This window comes from Engystomops pustulosus, chromosome 5 (assembly GCF_040894005.1).
Source record: "Engystomops pustulosus chromosome 5, aEngPut4.maternal, whole genome shotgun sequence".
Taxonomy (NCBI): domain Eukaryota; kingdom Metazoa; phylum Chordata; class Amphibia; order Anura; family Leptodactylidae; genus Engystomops; species Engystomops pustulosus.
This window is the reverse complement of record NC_092415.1, coordinates 50,385,212-50,403,125: the sequence shown is the minus strand read 5'-3', so window position 1 is coordinate 50,403,125 and position 17,914 is coordinate 50,385,212. Positions and strand designations below refer to the sequence as shown.

Below are 17,914 nucleotides of genomic sequence, written 5' to 3'. Positions count from 1 at the left end.
CTGTCAGAAAATATTCTTATAGTGTTCTCTACAAGTGATGGAGCAGTATATACTGTAGCAAAACAATATGACGCACCGCAGGTAAAGTGCACTTTGCACTACAAGAAGTATAAAGTAAACTATCCATAATTAGAGAAGAACAGTTACCTGGTAACTGTTAATTATCTAGTAGTTAAGGATTAATGAATTTGTGGGAACATAATGGGGCTTATTTATAAAGGGTCCGCGGATCGCATTTCCGTCGGGTTTTCAGACGTTGCCGCTGGGACAGATATTTAGCAGATAATTGTGTTGCACGCGATTGGATTTTGCCGCAATCGTGCCAGCTTTCACACAAATTGGGGGGTGGGCCGTCTGACGATCAGACAGATTCGGACAAACCGCGGGATTTAACTTAAAAATCGTGTCGCAAGACATGCACTTACATACACTGGGAGGAAGATGGTGAACTCCGGCGGACCTGAGCGGGGAAATCACATTCAGGAAAATCGGGCGCACGATCTTATTGAATCGCGGCACAGTGCATTGTCGTCAGACAATGCACTTTTGGAAACTCCTGCGGACCGGGTAAGTAAATGTGCCCTAATGTTTCACCAATACTCCTACAATGTTCACCAAGTGGAAGGCAGTCAAAAATGGCAGTCAACATAAATCAATGGATCAAAAAAACCATCCCAAGAACTTAGTTCCTTTAACATAATATTTTGGATTTCAAGAAAGCACCTAATCCCTACTCCGAATCACTGTTGCTATACCGTGAATCTACCTTTGTTTCATGGTCTCCTGTACAGGAGGACACAGCGGTTTATCAGTGTGGAGTCCAGATCCTGAAAAGATAGGTTATCTGTATGTGAATGGTGGAGGTCCAACACATTATACCTGTACCAAATAGCTGTTTTGTTGCCCTCCTATAACGGGGACCAAGGTGTAAGCAGTAGGATCCATCTATTTGTATAGTGGTGGTGCACTACACGTAAGTGGCAAGTAATCTTGACTTTCCTGATGCCACCACTATACACTGTACGAGCCTACTGCTTCTATGTTCTGGTGCGTGATCAAGTTGTTGGACTGCACCAATCGATACTGATGGACCATCATCTAAAGCAGTATTAAACATCAATCAAGAGCCAAAAAAACTTCAAATTAGTAAATATGGACACTTAAAGCTTCAGATGACACAGACAGAATGACTTTTACAAAGTTATTTTACATTATCATATTATACATGTAAAATTATCTCCGTAAAGCCTGTAAACTGAAGCTAAACAAGTCCAGTGTTGCTGTATTATCTGCATTACATAAGAAAGTAATATTAAGATCAAACTATTTTTCATTTGTGATAAGAATATAATAACATTGTTGTGTTGCTTGACATTTTTCCAGTAAAATGACTGTTAGGTAACATAAGCAAGTTTTCTGTGAAATTCAGTATTGAATTACATCTCTGTGCAAAACCTCATTTGACCTCTTAAGTCACAGTCTGTCCCATATGTTGCATGAAGTGTACATAGCAACTCCGGGAAATGGGATCACAATAGGCAGCAGTCTGTGTTTGTTTAACAGCTATTCTTACTCCGTTTTTTACTTTTTACTTTACTTTATTTGGTACAGGTGGGAATAACACTAGGACTATACAGTATGTGCTTAGAATATTGTTGGCAAAACTTTTATTGGCCAAAACTGTTTAGAATGCACCAAACTTATGCAGATTATGCTAAAAGTCTCACCTAAGATTTACCCCACTCCACATTGAAAGAAGTACACTCCACATGGAAAATCTTTGTAGCATATACATTAGATAACATTTGTTTAAATCTTATCTATATGGCTGGTAAATGAAATATTATGAATTTGCCGGGTGCAAATCTACAGCAAATACAATATGTGTGCAGATGGTCTGTAATGAAATGTAAACTTATTGGGGGTAATTTACTAAGGGCCCGATTCGCGTTTTCCCGGCGTGTTACCCTAATATTTCCGATTTGCGCCGATTTCCCCTGGTTTTTGGCGCACGTGATCGGATTGTGGCGCATCGGCGCTGGCATGCACGCTACGGAAATCGGGGCCGTGGCCGAACGAAAACCCGACAGATTCGGAAAAACCGACGCATTTGAAAAAAAAAATGTGTCGCGAAACTTGCACTTACCTTCACCAGGTATAGGCCGGTGAATTACAGGGCATTCCAGCGGGCCTCGGGGAAATTCAGCGCAGCAGCAACATCTGATGGACGGTGGAGGAACTACCTTAGTGAATCCCGGCCAGACCCAAGAGAACGCGCCGCTGGATCGCAAATGCACCGGGTAAGTAAATCTGCCCCAATGTCCTTTATTGATTCGTATATAAGAGGTGTATAAGATATCAATAATAATTTTTCAGAAAATAATTTTGGAAAAAAAAGATGGACTTGTAATAGAAACGTCATATTCTGGAAAAGATTCAAATAAACAAGTTTCTGCCCAATGGTATAAATTAGGTCTTCTGTCTTTAGTTGGAAGGAAGAACTGAGAAAGAGACAGAGAAGACCCTATGTATTGGCAGGAATGAGACTTGTTAGAGGCAATATGATATAATGTCAGAATCAAATATGAGAAAGACATGACCCAAGAACTGTCTGTCATGAGATGAAAACTATCTGCTGCCTGATGCGAGCTATAGAATGGTGCCCCCTCTGCCACATCCAGTAGTAATATGTGAGGTTATTTTTCGTATAAGTTTGTTTTTCATGCAGTGTTTCACACCCACACGGACATTTGGTGTGAAGAGACACTATTTAGGGGTTTTCCAAAAGACTAAAATCACCCATGTGTGGCCGGTTAAAAAAAAATAAACATGTACACACCTCCTCGGTCCCTCCAGGCCTCCAGCGCTGTGATTTCTCCAGTCTGTGCCCATATAAACAAACAGGGGCACCAATGCCGCGATCCCGGGAGGGTCTGCAGTGTTAAGTACATGTTTATTTTTTTAAACCGACATATTCAGGCCACCAAAGGGTTTTTCTTATACCCTCGGACAACTCCTAAAAGAGTCATGTCCTGTTTTTTAGTAGATGACTGCTTCTCATGCTGCCCCTTTTGCTCCAAGTGGTGCTGCCTGAGGCTTCATTTTGTTTCATAGCTGGTGCATGATCCAGACTGGCAGCTATGCAATGGCTGATCCAAACTATGATCTTACCAAACTTACAGCCATATTGGGGCGGAATTAACAAAAATTCCTTAAAGTAACAGTGTAGAGTTAGACAAAATTCTGTCTTAACGAAAATAATACATTTTCCCTGGTGTGTTTGCCCTACACAATTTGATCAGGTGAGCAGCCGAGTTTTCTCATTTTTCATACACAGTGTATACTATATTTTTCTGTTTTCAATTCAGGAGAAGATGGTGTAAAGTATGACATAGGTTGAGTATTCTCACATTGTTCTGTACAGTAAAGTTAGTTACAACAATAGTTAAGAAATGCATGGTCCTCCAGTTTTGTAAAGGACGTCCCTTTCTCATTATACCTTAACATCACGACATGCTAACAAATGGTTGCCCTATCATGAATAAAGGATATCCAATTGTGAAACAATATCATGGGGCCGATTTATCAAGCTGTCTGAAAGTCAGAATATTCTTAGTTGCCCACGGGAACCAATTACAGCTCAGCTTTCATTTTACCAGTGCTCATGAATATTTTCAAGGGGAGCTGTGATTGGTTGTAAACCTGCCTCCATGTGTTTAACAGTCAACTGCATGGCCACAAAAATCGATTAATCACAACACCTACATGTCTGGACATGTCCATCCAATGAAAAAGATAAGGAAAACAACAAGGAAAAAGGCACCTATACCACATATAACACAATGGGGCACATTTACTTACCCGTCCGAGTCGCAATCCCCGATCTGGACTGTCTGACAATGATGCGATCCACGTAGATTGTGCGCCCGATATCCTGCATGTGTCGCTTCCCCGCTCCGGTCCGCTGGAGCTCACCTTCTTTTTCCCGGTGTGTATGTAAGTGTATTCGATGTGACACAATTTAAAAGCTAAATCCTGCGCTTAGTCCAAATTTGCGCCCGCCCCCCAATTTGTGTCGCATGAAAGCCAGCGCGATTGGACCAAAATCCGGTTGTATGCGCCACAATACCCTTTTAAATGCGGCACAAATTGGTAATTGTCAGAATATCCAACGTTTGTGCAGTTCGTGGACCCTTAGTAAATGAGCCCCAATATGAAATAGAGTCTCCAAGAGTAAATACATATAGCAATATCTGAGCAAGATGATGCGCTAAACTAAGCGCGAAACAATTCGTCCCTGATCAAAGAACGCATCCATACTCTCTACCCTCCCCTGTTGTGTACGCCAAGTTTTAAAATGGATCAATAAAGAAAAGAATTTTACTAAAGGTGGTGAGTGCCAACTTTTTCTTCTCTTCCACTATGAAGCCTATGTATATGACTTTTCGCTATAGTTAGAGCACCACACCGAAGTTTAAAAGTTTACGGTTTGCACTCCTCTTGACTCATAAATCGAGTTTGTGCTACACTGATGGCACAGGAGTAATCCCAATAGTGCCCCCGTTTGCCTTCTCTACCTATTGTAATCACAAATACATCTCGCTTAAATATGCTTAAAATAAGACAATTACAGGATGTTAAATTCATTTAAATGGATATAAATCTATAGCTATTACTAAGATTTTATACTATATGCACATAGTTTTTACTAGTTTACACATGAACTCAATACTGATAAATGATATCATAAACACGTATATTGCAAATTTTGTGATACATAACTTATCATTTTGGTTTGCACCAAAGATTAATGTAACCAAGGAAAATATGATCTACAAGGAGGAAAATTGATTCCACTGATATCTCTTGTGCTGTAGAATGAAAGCTTAATGTCAGTGTCTTTGACCTTGACCGGATTACTTCACCATGTTCAAAGAATTTATATGATAATCTTCATATGCGTGTTTACAATCAAGCCTGTATGACACTATCAAATAGTAGGTTCATCAACTACTGTAAGATGACAATGAACTGAAGTAACCTTCAACCTTATTGTCCATTCATTGTAAGGTAAGCATGTATGTTGTGTTCAGTGGAGTAACCAGGAGAGGCAGGGCCCCATAGCAGACACACATTTATAAACCTATATAGATAAACATACAGTTCTTCACTCAAACACACATATGCACACATATAGAGAATATACACTACACATATACACACATACACAGTGTCAAATACAAACTTACAGCATATATACACAAATACAGTATATATATATATATATATATATATATATACATACAGAATATGCACATCACAGATATACACACACATATATCACATATATGTTATATACATATTATGCTGTACAATGTGCAGCATTATATATACACCAATGGGTGAGATTTATTTAGATTGGTCTTTTAGTAGACCATGTCTGGCCAGAAACTGTTGGAGAAGGAATAATAAATCTCCCCAAAAGTGCTTGGGGAAGTGCCTTAAGATCATATGCAGTCACAGTAATATTATTAGACACTATTTACTAATGTTAAAGGGGTGGTTCCACAATTACAGCTCATTGCGTATCCTGTGGCTAGGCTAAGTGTCTCATTGCACATTTATGGGACCCTCACTGATCATGTCCCTGTTTAAGTGACTGTCATGCATGCAAGCTGCCTGTAAAGTCTAAGGGATAAATGACAAATACTATATTGGACCATCTCCATCAGTTCCATAGGCCTTAAAAGTAGCATCAGTGAATGTATGTGCATATCACTCCATTTAATTAGGGTCAAGGTACATTCATACCTTTGATCTTTGGTGGACGCATCCCATCAGATGGCAGGATAAAGGACAAGAGGAATATGTGCCAGAGAAGGACAAATTAGCCCACATTACTAAGGCCCCTGCGCTAGTTTTCTTTCAGACTTTGCACGTTCTTTTAGGAGCAAACTGCGTGCACAGGTATTATGCAAAGTCTGTCGCAAGCCCTATGTTAAAGTTGCACCAAAAAAGTTGTTGCACTCTGTCGGGGCAGTGCAGGGAGCGCCAGATTCATGAAGAAGGGTGCCAGAAATCCTGAATCTGGTGCCCTCTGCATTATACACAGGCAAACTGCACATAGTACAGACTGCATTACTCTTATTTAATGTGCCCCGCCATTTGTTGCCCTGCCTTTACGTTGTAAGAAGAAACATGCTCCGCAATAGACATCTGACAAGTCATTAAAAAAAGCATATGTGAGGAGGGGCTATTGGTTATATGCAGCATAGCTTGTTGGAAAGCATTAGTGGGGGATGGGAAATAGGACCAACAGGCCCTACTGAAGATGTCTTCCATGCAGGTTAGTATTGCTAATAAGTGAAAGGTTGGTGGATGTGGTAGAAAAAGGGAACCAGGCATTGTAGAGTTAACAAGAAGCCTGGGTGGAGAATTGGTGCTAAAGAGGGATAATATAAGTGCGACAAGTAGCAGGCAGTCTTATAAAACTATGTTCATCAACATATAGCCATCAAGCTTCTCTAACACATGTCCTAAATGTCCTAAAATAAATCAACTGTAACTCCAATTTTGCACCATGTATTTTCCAGCAAAAATCTACATAAACTGAAATGTTTGCTTTTTAATTACATGTTTCATCCCTCATTCAGGTAGAAAGCTAAAAAGTCAAAATGATATTACTTCCCATTTGCAAGCAGCAGTGCATTGTGGGAGCTCACATTTAACAGTTAAACTTTTTAGTGAAAATAAACAGCATAAAAGTTGAAACAACCTGCAAAATATTTCTTTTTCATGTAAATAGCACCTAAAACTAATTATATACATTGAAGTCGGAAGAAAATGCTGAATTTATAATTCCTTGACAATACTGTGAGTATAAGCAACAATTTGGTTGTTACAGTCATAACAGCTATGCCCCTGCTAGGAATTTTGGGGCCCCTAACTGGATATTTTTGGCCCCCTCCGTTGCCCTTAAACATGACTTTCCCATTATATACAGAGGTGAGTGGACCCGACATTCATGTACCCTGTATATAGATAGCCCCAGCACATGACCCCCTCAGTATACAGATACTTCCCAGCACAGGCCCACTCAGTATAGAGTCACAGCACATGCCTCCCTCAGCATACAGATTGTCCCCAGCACATGCCCCCTTCAGTATATGATCACAACACATGTCCCCTCAGTATATATAGATAGCATGAGCACATGCCCCCCTCAGCATATAGATAGCCCCTTACACATGCCTCCTCAGTAACTAGTCACATCACATGCCCCCTCAGTATAAAGTCACAGCATATGCCTCCCTCAGCATATAGATATCCCCCAGCACATGCTTTTTCAGTATATAGTCCCAGCACATTTCCCCTCAGTATATAGATAGCCCCAGCACATGCACCCTGCAGCATGCAGATAGCCCCCAACACATGCCCCCTCAGTATATAGTAACAAAACATGTCTACCTCAGCATATAGATGGCCAATAGCACATGCCCCCTCAGTATATATAAATAGACCTAGCACATGCCTCCCTTAGCATATAGATAGCCACAGCACACACCTCCCTTAGCATATAGATAGCCCCAGCACATGCCTCTTCAGTATATAATCCCAGCACATGTCCCCTCAGAATATAGTCACAGCACATGCCTCCCTTAGCATATAGATAGCCCCCAGCACATGCCTTTTCAGTATATAGTCCTAGAGCATGCCCGCTCAGCAGGTAGATAGCCCCAGCACATGTACCCTTATTATATTGATAAGCCCAGCACATGCTCCCTCTGTATATAGTCACAGCACATGCCCCCTCAGCATACAGATAGCCCCAGCACATGCCCCCCCACCCTCATAGTCCCAGCAAAGCAAAAAAAAGTTAAAAAATTATACTCACATTACCAAGCTCCATGCAGCCTCCTCTGTGATCCTGCGCTTCCCTTCTTTTACAGAGTGCCCATTATACAAATATGGTATAGTCACTGGATATTTGATAACAGAGCCCTTAATGATAATGTTTATAAAATTGTTGAACCTAAGGCTTTAAACACAAGTCCCAGTGACATAATGGGGCAGATTTATCAAGCTGTCTGAACATTTCTAGTTGCCCACAGCAACTAATCACAGCTCCCCTTTAAAATATTCATGAGCACTGATAAAATGAAAGCTGAGCTGTGAATGGTTGCCATGGGCAACTAGAAATATTCTGACTTTATGACAGCTTGATAAATCTGCCCCAATGTGTTGGATGGTTGTATATCTGTACACATTATAATGTTACAGTTAGCCTGTGGGCTAATAAAAGGGACCACTTTGTTCAATCACACAAATGTTTAATGTTTGGACTCCTAAGGGTCACTTTTGCTGTGTACCTAATTCTCCACCATTGAATGTATCATTTGCACAACTTATCCATAATATAACTCTTCTATGGAGCCCTAAAAATACCCCTCCTAAAAATGCTCAGACCAAAACTCTTAGAATTGTAGTATCTGCAGGTTGTCATGTATGTTGAGCTTTCTCCTATACTTTCTGATATAGGAATCTTGATCTCTGACTCAAATGCAACTCGCTAAACTGAACTTCTGTCCGTTAATGAAAAAGAACAGATTTATCTACATCAGTAAGACTAGAAGCCCATGATTCTGGTAGTTCTGTGACTAACAGACTGTGTGGTGGTGGCTGCTGTTTGCAGGTAAGAAGGGGGTCTTTGCCTTCCTCGGCACTGTGGTTTGTCTGTGATATGTGGACAGCACACAGTCCGGGATTCACAGACAGACCATGTACATGTGCTACTGGCCTAAGTCTAAAGATATTCTCTTATGATGAAATGGGTTGACTGTATTAGATGGGGTGCTTGTAACCCCCTGTCTTAGCAATCAATGGAAGTCTTAGCAATGAGCCATCAATCACTAACCAATCCAGTGGTGTAGGTTCTGGGATTGCCGTGGCCCCAGCTGTTTCCAGGCCCATAAGTCATGAGGGTCCACAGGCCATTTACCATGCAGAGTTTGACAGAAGTGGGTTGCATATCCTATGTTAAAGGTGCACCAAAAAAGTTGGTGCCCTCTGTCAGAGCAGCGCAGGGGGCGCCATATTCATGAATAACGCAGGCCACATTTCAACATAGTAATCATACATTTTTTTTAAAATGGTGCATTTATCCATCCTATGGCTTATGCACATGTCCTTACAGATAAAGTATATCAGATCAGTCCATATCAAATTCAGTCAAACTGATTTTTTTTTGCAAATAATGTAAATTTTCAGTTCAAGGTTTATAAGAAATCTTTCTTTCCACTTCCTCTCTCCAACGTGCTGCACTCTTATTGCATAGGTTACATGAATCTATTGCCTAATATTTCATATATACAATATACTTAAAACACGTTACATAGATCTCATTCCATAAGGAACCTGTAGTGACATAAAGGGAACTAGGAGCCCCAATGGTTTGTAATTTTATACAGAATGAGTTTTGTTGTTTTTTTATTTTCACCGAATTGTTTTAATTATGTATACGAACCTAGCAAGGATGAGTCAGTGTCAGTTATGTTTATCATAAAAGTTTGTCATTTGCCTATCTATCTATTATTCTATCCATACTATTTCTCTCTTTATTGGATGCTTCTCTCTTATAACGCACATGTCTATAAAGGCAGTCCCTGGGTTACATACAAGAAATATTTTTACTTAGAGGTTTGTACTTAAGTTGAATTTGGATGTAAGTCGGAACAGTTATATTTTATAATTGAACTTCCAGCAAAAAAAAATTTGGCAATGTGACCATTGGAATTTAAAATTTTTTTGAGAACAAGGATTATCAATAAAGCTTCATTACAGACATAATACAGCTGATCATTGCAGCCTGGGAGTAAAGTAAAGCATCCAGAGAGCTTCACCAGAAGTCACAGTGGGCAGAGAGGTCTGTCTGTAATTAGGGGTTGTCTGTAAGTAGGGTGTCCTTAAGTCGAGGACCGCTTGTACATGTACAATGTACACTCTTATTGAAAATCTGTGTACAACTTTTACAGATTCTACAACTGTTATTCTATATTCTGAGATAATAGTGTTGATATATTGAATCAGTTCTAATATTACTAGGAGCTAATTGATTTGCAATTCATATCGGTTTTATATTTAAGTTGTTTTTGTTTTTCACTTCACTTTTTGAACTCATTTTAATGTTTGTAAAAATAAAAGTATTGCTATAATTTGCCAGAATTACTGATAAAAACATCAAAGGAATGTTTGGGAAAAGCATGTATTCTCTGATGAATACCCACACTATAAGTAAGCTTACAGCTTAGACTAGCATGCTTACCACACAAAAACACGCAAACTCAATAATAAAGTTTTGGCTGAAGTTTTGCACATTTATTTGTATCCAGCTTTTATCGTGTGTCTACTATTACATATGTATCCTATTCTTGAAAAATTGTAATTGGTGCAGAGTCATGTCAATCTTATGTCAATCAAGTCAAGTTATGATGACATTTCGTGCACATATTTGACTGTGTAACACAATTCATCAAGAGAGGAGTTATAGGTCATGGGCAAATTAACTTAGTTGATTGTGGTATTAAATGAGTAGATGCTTCTCCACTGAAGTGTATTTTAACATATTTGAGGTTGCATAAAGCATTTATTTTAACCATTTAATTTGTTTATAGAAAATATCAAGAATGTTTATTTTTCTAAATCATTCCCGTGTAATTTAATTTTATTTATAAAGGTAGCAGATTGAAAGTAATCAAATAAGTTAAATCTGTTATAAGTGCCTGTAAAAAATGTAAAACAATACACATTTCAATGCTGTGAAGAATGTATTTTAGTCACTTTTACTTTCAACACACACATACATACATACACATATATATATGTATATATATATATATATATATATATATATATATGTATATATATATATATATATATATATATATATATTATATATATATGTAATAGCTAGAATATGTGTGTTAATATATCTCACAAACTTAAATACACTTTGGAACTGAATGTGAGTGTAATATATATGAATATGTATATTTTTATTTTTTGTTTGTTTGTTTCTAAAAATTGCAACTTAATATTTATGTAATATTTAGGTGAGGATGAAGCAGCACAAGTATATATCCACTACTTCATCCTGGAGGACTCCAGTTCTATGGTTACAGTTCTTCCATATAGTGATATTCAGTTGTCTATCCAAATGCAATCAAAACATTATCAAATAAATCAGAGAACTCTCCGAAATAATTTTTCCATTTTACCACCTGCAAAATGATGTACAGATATGTTTTTTTTAAACTAGAGTTAGTTTCCCAATGTAAAGCTCTTAAGCTCTTGTCTCATTCTTTTCTAATATCAAAGTAAAATACAGGTTTTTCAATGACTGTTTTAAAAGCAGTTTGTGTTTTATCACATTAACATGCACTTTGGAAAGATATAAATCCCATTGACTAATAAGTGGGACCTAGCATCCACTGCTGTGTTGTGCCATATGTTTGCTCTTTTATCATTTTAATGTAGTTATATAGTCTTTCTACACTATTCTATTAGACCCAATATTAGAACAACAAAGCATCTGCTGCATTTAAATTTCAGAAGATGAAACGCTGTGATCTACATAATTCATGCGCCAGGTCCGTTAAAACTTCAATCCACAACCTCAAACTTTTTCGCAAGTACTGTACTAATAAACAAAGAGCTTACAACCATCATTATTCATGTGAAATGAGGGGGAAAAATCCACCCTTTAATACGACCTACTTGTCTACCAACGGATTTTGAGGCACTTAGATGGGCTAAGGTTTCCATAGTTTGTCCCCAGGGCAAAAATTGTCAGACTGACTTACCGTGTGCTTTTTAGCCTATTGTTCTGTCTTTGCCGCTGACTTGAGGGAGGCAGTGGTGTAGAATAAATCAGGGTGGGCTAGGTTAGTCCACTGTTTGTGTCATTGTATAGTGTGCAGGGACACTCTGTGATACTCTAGTGAGCTACTAAGCTTTTTTGTAGGCTTTGTGTCATTTACTTAATGACCAATCTCATTAGCTGCCAGAGTACAATGGGCTGATGCATTCTCTATGTACACAGTCTTCATAGTGACCCTCAAGGTTGCTGAAGGTCTGTTAAATCACTGAGATGGTAAATATATGTAAAATACATCATCAATAATAGTATTGGGCTGCAGAGCTTGAATCATTCCATGCCCAATACAACATTGGTATTGGACGAGACATAGAAAGTCTGAGCAGTCCGGATTAGACTTCTTCATGGACTTCTGTGGTTTATATTTTTTCTATGACTGCACAATGTTTTTGTTAAATATGGATGTGACAGATCCTTTAATGACTTTGCAAGCGGAGTCTAAACTGGCACATTTGCTATTACGCCCTGTGTTCATTTACAAGGTAAAAACCTTTTTAACTCCAATGAAAAATGAAATACTGAAAGCACTTTGAAGCATGACAGCTGTCTATAAGTATCAGGGAGAGTTCTATTGTCCAACTTGTCCCTGGATAAAATGAATACTTTACAGCAGAGGCTGTTCAACTTGGCGAAAGAGTATGGGGAGAAGGGGAGGAGGTCACAGGAGATTTCGTACACTAATTTAATCTGGGAAAAGGACAGGCTCTGCATCTCACTTGAACAGACTGCCGGCAATCTGGGCTCCCACAGAACTATCTCCTTTTGCCTGTGCTCTATTTATTCCTTATCTCTGTTTACCAACCGCTAGGTCCCTTTCATTCACACCACGAGGCCGTTTTCCTACTATCAGTCAACAGCTGACACTGTGGAAGAGCCTCAAAGGCAAAAAAAGGGATCAAAACTGAACCAAAGCTGTATAAACAATACTGCAGCAGAAGTAAATGCATAAATCCTAATTCTTCACCCAACCCACAGGGTATGAGCAGAACCTTTATAGTAATTCCAACCAGTTATGCACATTGAGCTAAAGGCTATTGATAATACAGTGTAGGCCAGCTATCGTCTATAAAATCATAACCTAAACTGAACGGGGCTGCCAAATCTGTGGCAGAAAGTTTCTTTTTTTTCACATTTTAATTTTTTTCCTCCTGTTTTTTCTGCTTTTAAAAAAAGTTGTGATACATTGTCCAAGGCAAGTAATGTGCTATTCCAGATTCTAGATAGATATGAAACAGACACAGGTGGAAAGTAAGCGAGATAGCTAGGGAAATTATTGACATTTTGACAGATAGATAGATAGATAGATAGATAGATAGATAGATAGATAGATAGATAGTCAATGATAGAAAAAATATAGATAGTAAAATGACTGGTAGATATATAAATAGATAGGAATGAGATACACAGCATGATAGATTGATAGTTAGATGGATATAAAGATACTGTAGATATGAATATAACAGATAAATGATTGATAGATAAATTGGAATATGATAGATAGATGATAATAGATAGATAGATAGATAGATAGATAGATAGATAGATAGATAGATAGATAGATAGATAGATAGATAGATGGATAGATAAATACAGGCAGTCCCCGGGTTACATACAAGATAGGGTCTGGAGGTTTGTTCTTAAGTTGAATTTGTATGTAAGTCAAAACTGTATATTTTATAATGGAAGTTCTAGGCCATTTTTTTTCTTTTGCCCCAGTGACAATTGGAGTTTCAAAATTTTTGGTGTAATTGGACCAAGAATTATCAATAAAGCTTCATTACAGGCATCTTACAGCTGATCATTGCAGTCTGGGACTATAGTAAAGCATCCAGAGAGCTTCACCAGAGGTCACAGTGGGCAGAGGGGTCCGTCTGTAACTATGGGTTGTCTGTAAGTCGGGTGTCCTTAAGTAGGGGACCGCCTGTAGATAGATGATAGATAGATTGATAGGTGATGGATAGATAACAAATATGTGACGTAGATTGATAGGATAGATTAGATGAATACAATTAGATTTACATACATCTACATACAAATGTAAGGAAAAGGAATAATAAAAGATTATATGGCCGTCCTCATAAAAAACGCATTTATGAAACGTTGTACTAGAAAACCCAGTAGTTCAAAATACTTTCTGTGAGCTCCAGGTAAATATAGTGACTGGATTAACAGTGATCACAACTTTACAAACTTCACAAACTTCAAATCTTTCTTCTACTGTAAAAAATAAAATCATCATTGTATCTTTTAGTCACTAAAGTGATATTATAAAGTTATAAGTAGATGACCCAGACACACTATTGGTGGAATCTTTGTCTAAAATGGGTCACATAGGGTCTATGGGAATCAGATATGTTTTGTACATTGTGATAAGGACAATTATGCTCATGGTTCAGAAGGTTTCTGTGTTTTATCCTCTACTGATCCAATTCTTCTGGGCGGACATGTTACCTTGGGATTTCCTAGCTGGTATTTTGAAAAAAACCTTATTTAAAATGATGTCGAATTTAGATGTTAGTAGCTACTTATATGATAATATTCATTTTCCTGAGTTGACTACTTTATTAAAGTGACAATCCAAATCAGACACTTTACTTACAAACTTCTTGAACTTTTCAAGTTTTGGTGCTCACTGTAATTTAGTTTTTCCTAGTGAACTCTTCTTTGTGTTAGAAGGTCACCTAATAAATATAGAATTATTTAGTGGGGATACTGTTTTAATATTTTTTTTTAATTCAATGAGAATATTTTGTTATAATTTCATACATAAAATTTTCATACATAAAAGTTGTGACTGCGGATTCGGACTCACTACGAATTGCAAATATAATTAAATGCCTCTAACACCAGCTAATAATCTATTGTAACAACTAATTCTGGTAATAGTGTATTGTAGCAACAAATAATACACAAAAAGTGTTTTGTAGCAACTACAATACAGTAACAGTCTATGGAACTACTAAATAATACAGTAATTTTCCCCTTCAACATCTTATCTATTAGATTTATTCTGTTTAATGAGACATTTAAACCCTATGGTGTTCTAAGGTGCAGTTTTTTTATTAAAGACATTTACCGTACTTATCGTATTGACCATAACGAGATAGAATCTAATCAATGTGCATTAATATGAAATCACTAAACAGAATATTATTTGACTTGCACCTATGTGCATTATGATCAATTCAGTCTTTTACTACTTGGATCCTTTTTTCCAAATGAATTAATGAATTAAATTTATCCTTTCACCAGCTGGTAGGCAGCAGATGGAACCATTTCTGAAGCCTTGTTGAATTCAATCCATAAAACTCATTTCCTAGGATTAGCAGTCCAAAGTTTCTTGTAATGTTTATACACCGCTCGGGATTTTACATTTTATGATGTTAAACTTTTCCCGTTAACTGTTCTTGTTCATTTATTATAAAGTAAAACGTCAACGTTTCCTTTTAATTCTCATCCAATCTAACGTAACGTAAGGACGAATATATGAATAACTCCCAGCTTTTGGGTAATGATTATCATGTACAAACAAGGGTTAAAGTTGTATCTAGTTCCCACTCTGTATATATAGTTTTACCACACAGGCTCACGTCCTTGTTTTACATGAATACTTGAATACATGAGAATATGCATATTAATTACAATCTTAATTGATTATGCAAATTATGAGCTACACTTTTTAACCCTGTTATTGAATTCTCCATATGTGTATGTCCTAGATTTTTACACCAGGGGGACATTACTCATGGTTCTTCCTAAAAAAAAGTACCATGGACAGCACCGCTTACTTTTCTGTGAGCTTGAATAAATTCATGAAAACTTTCAAGAACTTTTTGCTTTATAGATAAAAACTAACCCTTGTTATCCTGACTTTTAGCAACAACAACAACTTGAAAAAGTTCAGACTTATTTTATATAAAGGACTACTCAGTTTCAAGTCCATAAAAAATACAGTCCTAACGTTATAATCCAGATAAAACCATGTGATAACAAACACCATGAAATTTCACATTCAGTATAAAAGACACTGTAATCCTTGCCCACAGGCACTCATTTACATATTTAACACACACAGACTACATGTTCCTCTTATTGTCCTATCAGGATCATGAAAATGTCATACAGGGGATCAGCAATGTGAGTGTACAAAATAAAATGTAAATTAGACACATGAAGAAAAATAGTTTTTCATTGACAAAGTTTTTTGATGCCTAAATATGCATGCGTATGGTTATTATTTTTTGATATATTATATTACAGGAGAATGTTACATATGGAAAAGTTAGTTTTTTGTACTGTAGATTATTAGGGGTTGTGTTATTTGCCGCTTACCATAGGACAAAAATGTGAACAAAAAAAAATCGAAATAAAAAATAGGATTATTTGACAATAAAATAAAGTTTTTATTTAAAGTATGATCTAAAAATAATAAACATTCACTACACTGGAAAATTCTGGGCTGGTTCAATGCGAATCAATTAAGTTATACAGGATACAGGGTTAATCCCAGCTGAGTTTTCACTTACACAAGCAAACACTCTCATTTAGTGCAGCTGAAATCTCTTCATTTTCAATGCATTTAAACAAAGACTTTGGTGATGCATTATAAATGCAATTACCACATAACAGATTGTTGTGAAAGCTTCTCTTACCATGTAGTCACAATAAGAGTTACGAACCAAAGACTGAAATCCCTTTCTAAACCAAAACATGTACAAATAGGTCGTATTTACATGGAATAAATCATCTCGCAATATTGAGAAGAAGAGGAAAGCAAAAAATGTAAAGAATAATAATAATAATAATAATAATAAAAAAAAGCTAAAGAGAAAAGTCTTCCTGCCGGCAGCTTCTCACTCACTCACAAGACACAATACATGACATGCAAGCATCTGGCTATAGGAACAGTTGTAAAAATTGGAAATATTTAATATAGAAAAGACTTACTTTTTCTGTTTCCAAAAAAACTTATCTTTTCTGCTCCCTTGTGTGCTCTGCGCTGTACACTAAAGCTGCCTTTGAAAGGTAGTTCCCATGATATGACATCCAGTTTCTTTGACTGCCTAGAGATAAGCACCTGCGTTTGTGTCCCCTCTCTACGTCACACCTCCCTATTCAGACCTTCTCAATATGACTCACATTTGCACATCAACAGCCTCGTGCGCATACACAGATTTTTTTTTTCGGCTCTGGGCCCAAAACTTTCACTTTAATTTTCATCACATGATTGCTGTGGCATATGTCCTTCCAAGCCTCCCATATATCAGTCATCATGCAAATGAGATGGAATATCACTCCTCTGCAGCAGATGGCCAGGGATGATAACAATGGCTCAACAGAGGAGATTCAATGTCCCTGACTTTATCGCCACGGCAACAACAATCTAAAATATATGTAATGGAAGTGGTGCTTATTAATTTTGCAGGCTCGAGTGTTCTGATTTTGTGAGTGAATGGGCTGAGTTAAAAAGGGGGCAGTGTCCTCCTGCCTCTAGAACACTATCTATAAAAGCCAGGGACCTGGAAATTATATTTGGTGACTAAGAAGGCAACAGACTAGCAATTATTTGAGTAATTAGGTGTAATTCCTCCCTGTAGGCCTTGTACCCTCCTGTGCTTGTTTCATAGAAGCTCAAGAATTAGACAGGCAGAGATACTGAAAAGAAAATTTGCCTCAAGATATAGCAAAGGGTTTGCAGGAGCTAAGCTACATTGATATGTCACTTGGCCTCCAGCAGGCTCGGTAAACACAAACCCCAAGCCATAAGTAAATAGTGGCCCCACTTCACAAACACAAACCAATTAAAATGACAAAGGCAGACACACTTTTGGGAGGGGTTAGTGTGAAAAAAAAGAAAGAAGGGGTCGGCTTTATTCATTGTGATCCCTGGGAAAGCCGAATGTACAAACTTCAGTTGTTGTAAAGCAGCTGTTGCATGGATCTTTATGGCAGACAAAGACAACTCTGCTACATGTCGTGCTA

General features: G+C 37.5%; 1 protein-coding gene across 9 annotated transcripts in view; it reads right to left on the bottom strand.

The window, feature by feature from the left end:
* The window catches only part of ST18 (ST18 C2H2C-type zinc finger transcription factor), a 166,288-nt gene extending 149,048 nt beyond the window's left edge, over positions 1 to 17,240 (bottom strand). For 3 of the 9 annotated variants that reach the window (XR_011855708.1, XM_072151929.1, XM_072151931.1), the window contains exon 1: positions 16,880 to 17,240. The gene's annotated coding sequence lies outside the window, so the exon portion shown is untranslated. Of the gene's footprint in view, positions 1 to 11,858; positions 11,967 to 16,879 lie in introns of those variants that run through there. The other 6 variants (XM_072151928.1, XM_072151924.1, XM_072151926.1 and 3 more) reach the window with 3 other exon arrangements.
* Between the last annotated feature and the right edge of the window lie 674 nt (positions 17,241 to 17,914).